The following is an 8,566-nucleotide window of genomic DNA, read 5'->3' as shown; positions in this document are numbered from 1 at the left end:
AGTTAGGTTCAAAAAGTTTATTGAGATAGTGACCAAATCTTTTCTAGCTTATTTCAAAAAGATGCCTATTAAAACACTCCAGATTGCTTGGGGAGCAAACATAATAACTCAAATTCGTAGGGAGTACCCGAGCAATGTAAAGTTCTGCCTTTTCTCCTTTTTTTCGGTGAATTCAATTAAATTAACAAAAAATAAAACAAAACCGTTAGAGCTTGAAAGTTGAAACCCGGACAACTTAAATACTCGGCAATTAACTCGTGAAAACGTAAGATAAATACAAAGAGAAAGTCGATATATTATTAAAATACGAAAACAAACGGAGAAGAGGAACTAGCCGTTGGAGGCACCAAATTCAAAACGCATACAGTCCAGACAGAGAGAGAGAAACCCCATTAGCATAAGAAGAATCGTCATTCTCTCCCTCTCTCTAACGGTCCCTTCTCTTCCTCTCTCTAGAATTCTCTCTCTGTTTATATCTCTGAGAAACTCTAATTTTGTTGTTCATATTCGTTAGCTTGTTGATCGATTAGTCTGGTTTCGTCCACTTGGATCTGCGTGTTCCACAAATAATTCTCGAGTTTCAAAGGTTTTGGTGAGTGCTTTCATTTTATCTGGTCATTCTATATCTGGGTATTTCTTAGAATTTGATTTTGAAAACGGTAAAGAATGAAAACACCAATAGAGTTTTTGGTTGTAATGTCATACTAAGCATTTGTGCTTAGTTTGATTGTGCACAAGACGATCACACTATTATTAGTGTGGTCATCCCCACACCAGATCATGTAGATTTTACAGGAAGGTAAAATTACTTTCAGGTAGAGGTAGCAGGTCAAGAGTTACTTGAGTGGTAACTCTTGACCAGGAGTTGTATTGGGACTCTATAAATAGAATCCCATGAGAATGCAGATTATCCATTTTATTGTTACGTTAATCTTTTGTTTAGTTTTCTCTTTGGTTTTTCTGCATTTTAGAGTCTCTTATTCTCCACTGGATTTTCACCGTAACGGGAGAAATCCTTTTATGAAAAATTTACAAGATCCTATAGTTAAGAATCCTACAAGTTCAATATATATATATATATATATATATATATATATATATATATATATATATATATATATATGACTGTGAACTTAGAGAAGTTGAATACAAATAAAATACTACAACTAAAACAGATTACACGTGATCTACATTGAGCTGAAACCTATGTTACTAGGACTGCTGTTACTGTACACACAGGAAAAGAGCCCAGAAATAAGGGATTGAGATCCTATGTTTTTCTGTAAAGGGCAGAGTGATAAGCCCTTGAGTTAAAGGGTGTCACTCAAGCCGCCTTGAAGTCAGTGGCGTCACTTTCCTGGGGGCTTGCAGAGTTGTTCCTTGGAGTCTTTTGTGAAGGTAGGAAGAACAAGAACTCAGTGGCGAATTTTTTCAAGTTGAATTTGATGAAACTTAAAATAAATTCACTGAAATTTGGTTTTTAATTAACTTTCCTCTTTTGATTCGATGCTGTGATCTCTGTTTAAAAATAGAAACTTTCTAGTGCCATCAACTTCATGTTCTTCACAGTAATTGAAGGAAGAAAGCAAGTTTCTTGAACCTTTTTTGTTGGTCCTTTTTTTTTTTTTTAATGCAGGAAACGCAAGATCATACTCAACGCAACCGAAAAAAGTCCAGATTCTTTCGATTCATCTTATGCATACCATTCTCCTGAAATATGTTTACCGCCCGAAACCAAATGCTTTAATTGAACTTAATAGTTGGGGAATGTTAGGTGCTCTTAAAGTGTTCTCCTCGCGTCCTCATAGTCATAAGTGAATATTATTTTCTAAAAAAACAAAAAAGAAAGTCGACCTTATTTCTCTCGCTTGAATTTTAGAAAATAATATCCACATAGGACGATGAGAACACCTATCATTTCCATAACTAATATGTTTTCTATCATTTGTTGAATTGTCAATACCGTTGCTTTTCCACCCACATAAATTTGATGAACTTCTGAATTAAGAATGAAGGTCATATTCGTTGAATAGTTAGCGGATCAAGGTTTAAAAGAGTTATTATAAAATTAACTTTCTATTTTACTGGTTATTATTGTTAAAATATTAATTAAATTTACCATTTCTTGTCAAATTAAGGGATTTAATAACAATCATTAAATCAAACTAAATATCTGCAATCACATTTTGGTATGTTCAATAGTTTTGGAAAATAATGTTTTAGAAATCGGTGACAAAGTACTATTAAGACGGGTATTGTGACCACCCCAAAGGTTTTAAAATCTTTTAAAAATGCTTAAATTTCTTCATATTTTGCGTAATTTACATATATAAATAGAAATGATGCGGACTTTTTTTTTTTTTTTTTCTAATTAAATAGGGAAAAGGGTTTATAAGCGAGATAATAAGCCTTATGAAAGCTTGTCGCAGTATAAATGTAGTACTGTTTCGAACATTTTATATCCATATAGCATAGAGAACTTCTATAAACTCAAAACAATTAAAACAAATAACAAAATGTGCAAGATGACAGATTTAGGTGGTGTTTAACTTGGCCAAATACTCCCCCAAGGGAAAGGAGTATTATAATGGGAAACAAGAACATTATAGGAAGATCTAACATCAAATACCCCTCTCTTGGAAGGAATACAACAAAGTGTAAGGAGAGGTAAAGGGGTCCCTCTCCCATGAGCCGCTTTGAGGAAGTTAATACTCCATTGATAGGAGGCACTAGAATTCTTCGTGTCTTTCACCACCTTCCATCCCTAGCCAAGGATTATGTTAACGAGAGATTTTTACATACATTCCACTTTCTTTTTCTTTTCTCTTTTTGGGTAAAGTTTATTTAACCCCCTCAAACTACCACTACAATGACAATCTACTCCTCAAACTACCAAAACAATGACAATGTACCCCACATGCTAGTAAAACGACGAAATTACCCTTATAGAATTTTCAATAAGACAAAAATACTCGTAAAAATTTGAAAGAAAATTAAATATTAGTATTTTTGTTTTTATTTTAGTAAGGGTAATTTTGTCATTTTTTTAAAATTGGGAATACGTTGTCATTGTTTTGGTAGTTTTGGGGGTAAATTATCGCAATTGATAGTTTAGGGGGTAGATTGTCATTGGGGTGATAGTTTGAGGGGGTTAAGTGAACTTTACCCATTTTTTTTTTTTTCCCTGTGCCAACCTCCTATTACAACTTATATAAAACTCTTTTTTTTTTTTTTTTTTGGTTAAATACCTTTTCAATACCTATGGTTTGGGCTAAATTCAACAGGCCACCTCAGTTTCAAAAAGTGTAATAGGTAGAACCTTTAGTATACCAAAATACTGACTTGGTACTTCCATCTAGGTTATGTCCAATTTTTTAACAAAGCTCCACGCCAATGCTCCTAAAACACGCCAGTTGTCCCGTGTGCCACATATGTAAGACAACTCATCACATCTTATGACGTGAGTGGTACTTGCGGTATTTATGCCACCTCAAATGTCGAAAATATTAAAAAAATTATGTAAACTAAATTTAAAACAAAAATTAACAAAAATTGAATCAAAACCAAATTGTAGCAAGCCCAAATTCATTCGTGTCTCCCCAAACCAAACCCTAGTTTTCTTTTTTCCCCAAATAACACGAATCTGAATCAACTCCAGTTTTCTCCTTTTCTTCTCAAATCACACAAATTTTTACCTAGACTAAAACAAAAACAAGATTAAACCCAAATAAGATTGAAACCATTTATCATTTTTCCCCAAATCGATTCAACCTTATTTTTTTGGCAATGACACCAAAGCCTTGCTCCAACCCATCCCTCGTAGTTGGTAGTGTACTATTTGACCTTTGACTCATGCTTCGCTACCCATTCATCGCCAAGGAGGAGCTTTAGGTTTGACGTGCGGACCTTAACGACGACATAATGAAGGTTGTTGGCCAAGAACAAGTACAACAGTGCCACGTCTTCTAGTGCTCAACTTTGCCCTCGAGTTTGAAGAGAAGTACGAGGATTAGCCACGCAATCCGGACTATCGTCTAACTCGGGGCTCTTGAAGTAGGATTTGGGTATCAGAGCTTGCATTGTTAACGCCTAGTCAGCAACTATATCAGCGAGTACGCCACTGTAATTGGTGAGGAAAGAGATGTAGTTCATCACATAGCGTGTGAGCGGGTGGACCCCACCGTTGGGGACGACAATCTTCAATGACTCTTCATGGATTGCCGTTTCAAATTCCATGAGCATCATGTGCACCACCTCGCCGAGCTTGATGAGGAAGTGACGGTCTGTGACCAGATGACCAAGGTTGATTCGTCCGAGAAGATGGCCTTGATCTCAAGCCAAAGACCGGAGATCACTTATACTCAAGTCCTATTGTTGAAGAAATGAACAACCTTCCCCTCTCAAACTGTTTAATATCTGAGAAAATCACTAACAGATTCAGAGCCTATCACAAATTATAGAAAACATCAATGATCAACATACAGGTGGGGTACGTGTGGTTGTATGGTTAATCAGTCATCCTCATCGATCTTGTCTTAACCTTGAAACAACAGTCTCCCCCTCGCCTTTCACTACTCTCTTCAAACCTGTTCATGTGATTTGGGGACAACAAGAAAAATAGGGTTGAATCAATTTGGTTTAATCTTGTTTTTGTTTTTGTTTGGGTAAAAATTTAGTTTGGTAATTTTTTTAATATTTTTGGCATATGATGTGGTTTAATACCACAAGTATCACCTGTGATACGAAGAGTTGTCTCCCATATGTGGCACACAAATAGGTGTCTCGTTTTTACGCGCAATGAAGTTTCATTAAAAAATTGAATGAAACATAGATGGAAGTATCAAGTTGGTATGTCGGTTTACTAGGCATGTGACACTTTTTGAAACCGAGGTGAGCAGTTGATTTTGGCCCAAACCATAGGTGCCAAAAAGGTATTTAACCCTTCTTTTTCTTTTTTTTTTTGGGATAAGTAACTTATATAAAACACTCAAAACACCAAACTACACTTAATTAAATAAGCAAGATTGAAAGTAAGAAAATCCATGTGATATCTCACTCTCTTACAATACTTAGCCAAGTTCATAGACACTCCCTGATGCACAAACATCTGGGAGCAGTGCAGCTTGATAAATTGCAATATGCATATTAAAGGAGAAGCAGGCTAACCTGCACTATAGCATAATTCATACATGAAAATTGTAACAAAAACAAAGTGACTAACATTTATAGTAAAAATAAATTTCATACCAGACCTTTCACTCCATCTGTAACCCCAACAGGTGAATCTGAAGGCTCAGGGCCCAGAATAGGTCATTCCAATGGTGCAACATATTTCACAAACGGGTGTTCCAAAAGCTGATGAGCTGTAGGACGATTATCTGGATTGCGTTGCAAACATTTCCTTACAAAATCCTTCCCATCATCTGAGAGGTGATCTGGAATTAGTGGGAGTTCCTTGCTATTCCCAATCTTAAACATGGCAGCAACCTTCAAACCATAACATGCAAAGATCAGATAGAAGAAAGAGTAAAATGATTAATACCTAGAATCTATATATATGGACTGACATGCATGCGTCCAATACATGAGAGAATGCTGGGGGGGCGGGGTGGGCAGCGTGGGTGTTGAAGTGGGGAAGGAATTTAGAAGCTCCTACTTTTGACTAAACCACTAACCCCTTCATACTGGCTCGAAGGTGGTTTTGTTGTGGCCATTTCCAAAACCGTGCACCCAAGACTCCAGATATCCACTGCAAGTTGCTCCCAATTGAGTTCCGTATAACCTGGGCAAACAATGCAGAAGAGAATCAAGATCTACTATTAGGAAATGTGGCATGATTAAGGAAACCATGCTAAAACGAGAAACATTCTGACCTCAGGTGCCATCCAGTAAGGGTTCCCTTGAGTGATAATGGGCACGACTGCCCAGTAATCTGCAAAGCACAAACAAATAAGTTGTGACAAGCAGGGTTGATCATGCAACCTCACAATGAAAGTCAAACATGGTTTGATATTCTGCTGATTGATGATTTATGACATTGATCATGCAAGTATAATGTACCATTTTAACAGTCATTCCAATTCACAAATTCAACATGCATGAGTGGGTAGTCATTTGCTTTTGTTACGATCTCACCTCCAATCAAAATTGATTATGCCTACACTTACATGCTTGGCCAACCCAAAGCCTGCCAGCTTGACACAGCCATTTCGGTCGACAAATATATTTGCTCCCTTAATATCCCTATAAAAAAATCTGGTTTAAAAAGACAAACCATGTTTAAAGTTGGGCAGACAGATAATCGTAGAAGCAGGTTTTTGTTTTGAATTACAACATCAAGAAAATGGATAACTCAATTCACCAGTGGACAGTTTGTTTATTATGTAGATATGCAAGCCCTGACAATATTTGCTGAGTATAACTCCGGAGTGCTGCTTCGCCCAATTGTCCATATTGTTGGAGAAGTTTATAAATAGAGCCACCAGATACATACTCAAGGTATATATAAAGTTTGTCGCCCACCTGTTCATGAAGTTTTTAAAACTTTAGTATACACTGATAACTTGAATGAACAATTAAAAATATGATGTTGCCCACGACGCAGCACTACCTCACATCAATTTGATAGTAGTATGCAATTAGGCAATTCAAAGTAACAAAAAACTTAGTTCTCAAAAGTTCATGAGACTCACGAGCCACCATAGAAGATTTATGTTTACGACTGCGGTCTTTAAAGTCAGTATCATCCAAGGCATGCATGTTGCTAGATATTTCAAAACCATATAATACAATAATTACAAACATATATAAATTAACTCGCAAGTTATAAAGAATGCTTAATGCCTCAGATCTAAATAAGTAGAGATAAACTTCAAGCCTACCGTTTCAGACCCATAGTACTGCACAATATTTGGGTGTCGTAAACGGCTCAATAAAGCAATTTCCTGCCAAAACAGAAGGTAATAACTGCCTTCAATCAAAACAAGCCACTAAATGATTTATTTGGCCAAAGTTATAGAAAAGCCACAACCTTAATCATTCAAACAAACAATAGAAAATTTCTTAAATCCACTGGAGATCAAGTTACCTGCATTAATGGCTTAGCGCTTTTCTTTGGACTTTGCATCGTCTGAAAATAATGTAACCTCCCTCATTGCACACAAATCACCATTTTCTCTAAACCAATTGAGATTATAAAATTAGATATGCACAAACTCCATTAATGACCAACAATTTGAAAATAAAAAGGGATGAGGATATTAATTGCACCAGATATTAACAAACAAAATTAATCATATTTGATATGAAAACAAGCGCTCATGCAATTGATCATTTCAACCATCAAACATCAAACTTATCAATTCATTTCACTTCCATGCTAAAATTGAAGGAAGGAATTCTATGAAATTTCTTTTTATCTCTTTGATAAGAAGTGACACATGAGATTAGGCATCATAGTGACAACAACACTGGCTTCTCTGTGATGCCTTTTTTTGTTATCAGGTCCTCTAAAAATGGGTACACACATTTCAAAGATCTACATTAAGGGATAAAAATCCAGGTATCTTAGAGGACCTATTGAGTATTATACATTTATATGTGACTGAGTAAAAATCGATAGACATAGTGGATCCAAGAATTTTGTTTTTAGAGTATATACCTGTTAAACCCAATATAGACATGCCCAAAAGTGCCTCTACCCAGCAGCCTTCCCTTTTTCCAGCATGAGCCAGGGCTTGCTGGATTCTCTGCCCTTCCTGGACTTCGCGACATGGAAGGAGATGTTGACGCTGAATTTGAGTCAGAAAAGGGACAAGAATTGCAAATTGTTAAGGGAGGAAGTGGTAAGCGGTGACTTTGTTGTTTCCCATCCTCAGGCCAGCTCGTCTGTGACTCACGGACTGTAACCTCCTCCAGTCCAAACCCAGTCCCTAATTCAGGGGCATTATTGTCCAAAATGTTTAATAATGCCCCTGATAATGCAGGGACTGGATTCGCTCGGATCCAAACGGACCGGAGACGATCCTTTTCCGTGGGACCGTGACTCACTGGGTGTTCCTCCAGCGACACCACTATGGATTCTAGAACTTGGGCAAGGGCTAGTCCCCAAACACCACCAATTCTATTAAATATTATTCATCTAACTTTTTATATTACATTATTTACTTTTTACTATTATTTAAATAAAAAAATCACTATAAAATAAAATTTTTAAATTTTTTAGTACTACTTTTTTACTTTTTTATACTAATTATTATTATTATTATTATTTTAATTTAAAATGAATAAATAGTACCGTGTTGCCATGTTCTTTAACAAACAATGCCATATTATAAATGATTAAATATCTCATCTAGAAAAACAAAATTTGTTTTAGATATTCATTGTGAATGAGCCAACCCCCTGTCCCCGAGGGGTAACTCAATCGATTGTGTACCACGTCTCCACGTCTCATGAAGCGGAAGTTACTAGTTCGAATTCTCATTCCCTTTTCCTTACGTGGACATGTCAAAAAAAAAAAAAAAAAAGAAGAGAGAAACCCCCTTAATGTGGGAGCTAAGTGAAG

General features: G+C 36.2%; 1 pseudogene; it reads right to left on the bottom strand.

Annotated features, from left to right (window-relative positions):
- Positions 1-3,550: 3,550 nt before the first annotated feature.
- Positions 3,551-8,307, bottom strand: LOC132185315 (mitogen-activated protein kinase kinase kinase YODA-like; annotated as a pseudogene).
- Between the last annotated feature and the right edge of the window lie 259 nt (positions 8,308-8,566).

Source organism: Corylus avellana, chromosome ca6 (assembly GCF_901000735.1).
Source record: "Corylus avellana chromosome ca6, CavTom2PMs-1.0".
Lineage (NCBI taxonomy): Eukaryota > Viridiplantae > Streptophyta > Magnoliopsida > Fagales > Betulaceae > Corylus > Corylus avellana.
The sequence above is the reverse complement of the archived record's forward strand: the minus strand, read 5'-3'. Positions and strand labels throughout refer to the sequence as shown.